This window comes from Silurus aristotelis (genome assembly GCF_946808225.1).
Source record: "Silurus aristotelis genome assembly, chromosome: 5".
Classification (NCBI taxonomy): Eukaryota; Metazoa; Chordata; class Actinopteri; order Siluriformes; family Siluridae; genus Silurus; species Silurus aristotelis.
In genome coordinates this window covers 427,586-431,378 of record NC_139578.1, presented here as the reverse complement: position 1 = coordinate 431,378, position 3,793 = coordinate 427,586, and the positions used below count along the sequence as shown (strand labels likewise).

Sequence of the window (3,793 nt, the reverse complement as noted above, 5' to 3'; positions counted from 1 at the left end):
ACTCTCACCCTCCACTCGGTACACCTCACACTCGCTCAGCTGGAGGTCGTTTCCATGCATCTTCACCGGGTTGAACTGATAGGTGCCTGGGTTGCTGTACACGGTAGCAGTGTTGTTGTACAGAAAGACCATGGAGACGTAGTTGGGCCCGGTGTTTGCATGGACAAGAGCTTGATGAGGTTTAGTGCTCACCACACGCAGAGGAGCTTTATCAAACTCATGCTCGCTGAAGCTGAACAGGAAGGCTTTATCATCAGCGATGTTCTGACCCGTCTGAGCGTAATCTTTACTGGTGTACGCTCCGAACACGTAGTTTAGCATGACAGAGGAGAGAACACAACTTCATCTCCTGCTGCTTGGACAGTCTGGAATTAATCACACTCATCATGGAGATCTGAAACACAACAGAACACAACTTCACAACTTCACACAACTACACAACAAAATATTCTCTCAAGTTAAACATGCTCCTGGGGCACCAGGAGTTCCTGTTCCTGTCCTTTTCCTCTTTTCATATCACTTTAGAACCTCAACACTGATGGAACTGTAATGATGGACATTCGGTGTTATGGATGAGGTTCTCTTTAGAGTCTGGTTCCTCTTAATGTTTCTTCCTTATGAAGTCTCTGGGGGTTTTTCCTTCACCACAGTCACCACTGGATCATTAAGGAGAAACTCATAAGGAACAAATGTATAAACACTAAACTTTATAACCTCTTTATCTCTGTGAAGCTGCTTTGCGAAAATGTTACAACTGTTACAAACACTACACAGATAAGAGAGAGAGGGGGGAGGAAGAGGGGGAGAGAGAGAGAACGAGAGAGAGGGGCGGAGACAGAGAGACAGAGAGAGAGAGAGGGGAGGAAGAGGGAGAGAGAGAAAGAGAGGGGGGGAGAAGAGGGAGAGAGAAAGAGAGGGGGGGAAGAGGGAGAGAGAGAAAGAGAGGGGGGGAGAAGAGGGAGAGAGAAAGAGAGGGGGGGAAGAGGGAGAGAGAGAAAGAGAGGGGGGGAAGAGGGAGAGAGAGAAAGAGAGGGGGGGGAGAAGAGGGAGAGAGAAAGAGAGGGGGGGAGGAGGGAGAGAGAGAAAGAGAGGGGGGGAAGAGGGAGAGAGAGAAAGAGAGGGGGGGGAGAAGAGGGAGAGAGAGAGAAAGAGGGGGGGGGGAAGAGGGAGAGAGAGAAAGAGAGGGGGGGAGAAGAGGGAGAGAGAAAGAGAGGGGGGGGAAGAGGGAGAGAGAGAAAGAGAGGGGGGAGAAGAGGGAGAGAGAGAAAGAGAGGGGGGGAAGATGGAGAGAGAGAAAGAGAGGGGAGGAAGAGGGAGAGAGAGAAAGAGAGGGGGGGGGAAGAGGGAGAGAGAAAGAGAGGGGGGGAAGAGGGAGAGAGAGAAAGAGAGGGGGGGAAGAGGGAGAGAGAGAAAGAGAGGGGGGGGAGAAGAGGGAGAGAGAGAAAGAGAGGGGGGGGAGAAGAGGGAGAGAGAGAAAGAGAGGGGGGGAGAAGAGGGAGAGAGAAAGAGAGGGGGGGGAAGAGGGAGAGAGAGAAAGAGAGGGGGGAGAAGAGGGAGAGAGAGAAAGAGAGGGGGGGAAGATGGAGAGAGAAAGAGAGAAAGAGAGGGGGGGAGAAGAGGGAGAGAGAGAAAGAGAGGGGGGGGAGAAGAGGGAGAGAGAAAGAGAGGGGGGGGAAAGAGGGAGAGAGAGAAAGAGAGATGGAGAGAGAGTGAGAGAGAGAGTGAGTGAGTGAGAGAGAAAACACCAATGTGGTGTGGGGGATTCAGATAAACACTTTCACTTTCACTTATTAGAAAATAGTCACGTGACCTGACGGCTCTCACCGCCCTGTTACACATCATCTATTTATCATTAACTAGCGTTAAAACACACTGGTGCGTACTGGGACACACACACACACACACACACACACACACTCAGTACACAGTTACCGCAATCTTACACGTTTCGTGTAGGAGTTCTTGTGGTGTGTGAGTGTAAAACCCAATCAGCAGCTCACCTGCAGCCAAATTCGGGACCGTAGTCCCCGCCTCGGCACTGCAGGTGTGGGTGACCCACTGTCTCACTTCCTCCAAGTGGCTCTTACAAGGAGAGTGTGTGTGTGTGAGAGGAGCAGAGTGTGTGAGAGTGAGTGTGTGAGAGCAGCAGAGTGTGTGTGTGTGTGAGAGCAGCAGAGTGTGTGAGTGTGTGTGAGACCAGCAGAGTGTGTGAGTGTGTGTGAGACCAGCAGAGTGTGTGTGTGTGTGTGTGTGTGTGTGAGAGCAGCAGAGTGTGTGTGTGTGTGAGAGCAGCAGAGTGTGTGAGTGTGTGTGAGACCAGCAGAGTGTGTGTGTGTGTGTGTGTGTGTGTGTGTGAGAGCAGCAGAGTGTGTGTGTGTGTGAGAGCAGCAGAGTGTGTGAGTGTGTGTGAGACCAGCAGAGTGTGTGTGTGTGTGTGTGTGAGAGCAGCAGAGTGTGTGTGTGAGAGCAGCAGAGTGTGTGAGTGTGTGTGTGAGAGCAGCAGAGTGTGTGAGTGTGTGTGAGACCAGCAGAGTGTGTGTGTGTGTGAGAGCAGCAGAGTGTGTGAGTGTGTGTGAGAGCAGCAGAGTGTGTGTGTGTGTGAGAGCAGCAGAGTGTGTGAGTGTGTGTGAGACCAGCAGAGTGTGTGTGTGTGTGTGTGTGTGTGAGAGCAGCAGAGTGTGTGTGTGTGTGTGTGTGTGTGAGAGCAGCAGAGTGTGTGTGTGTGTGTGAGAGCAGCAGAGTGTGTGAGTGTGTGTGAGAGCAGCAGAGTGTGTGTGTGTGTGAGAGCAGCAGAGTGTGTGAGTGTGTGTGAGACCAGCAGAGTGTGTGTGTGTGTGTGTGTGTGTGTGTGTGTGTGAGAGCAGCAGAGTGTGTGAGTGTGTGTGAGAGCAGCAGAGTGTGTGAGTGTGTGTGTGAGAGCAGCAGAGTGTGTGAGTGTGTGTGAGACCAGCAGAGTGTGTGAGGGGCAGAGTTGTAGACTAAATGAACATTTTTTTTCCACTTCACAAAAGAATTTCCACAAATCAGGTGTTTTAATGGATTTATTGCAGTTTGTTGATCTCAGTCACATTTCCAGCTCAGAGACGTCAGTGTGTGTGTGTGTGTGTGTGTGTGTGTGAGTTCCTCAGAGAACAATGTAAATAAATAAGCTGATCCTCTACACATTGAGTTTCTTATGATGAGTCAGGAGACACATCTGCACTTTCTGGGTGGGAGGAGCCTAATCCATATCTATCACAGGATGAGCAGCCAATCATGGGTGTCAGTGAGGTCACGTATGTGGAAGACGGCCGACAGCGTGTCCTTCAGAGTGTGAATGTGTGTGTAACGAATGAGCAGGTGTCCGAGAGGAAAATAAAACATTTGAGAAAGTTAAAGAACATGAGAGGAACCAGGCATGGCAGGTAAAGGAGAACAGGATCCTGTGCTGGCGGACCTTCATGGAGATGATGGAGATCAGAGTGAAGAGTTTCAGTAAAACTTGAATGAACACAGCTGTAGGAACGAAGATCGAGATAAATACAGAAGATCTAGTAATGCTACATCAGTTAGTTCTGTGTCTCCTCTGGAGCTCAAACATCTCACAGAAGAGGTTCAGGAGGCAAATCAACCATTATATATTTTACAGTGACACCTGCTTTAGATACAGTTCACATGAACTTCAGCTTACACACAGAATTCTTCATTAGGTCCCAAGTCACAACCACACACACACACACGCGCACACACACACACACACACACACAGCACACAGCACACACACACACCAAGACACACACACACAATCCCACTG

The 3,793-nt window shown here is 50.2% G+C and overlaps 1 pseudogene across 1 annotated transcript in view; it reads right to left on the bottom strand.

Annotated features, from left to right (window-relative positions):
- Positions 1-394, bottom strand: part of LOC310726621 — a 5,114-nt pseudogene extending 4,720 nt beyond the window's left edge. Inside the window, exon 1 of the transcript in view lies at positions 3-394. The product of the transcript in view is annotated as an uncharacterized misc_RNA (transcript). The remainder of the gene's footprint in view (positions 1-2) is intronic.
- Positions 395-3,793: the final 3,399 nt, after the last annotated feature.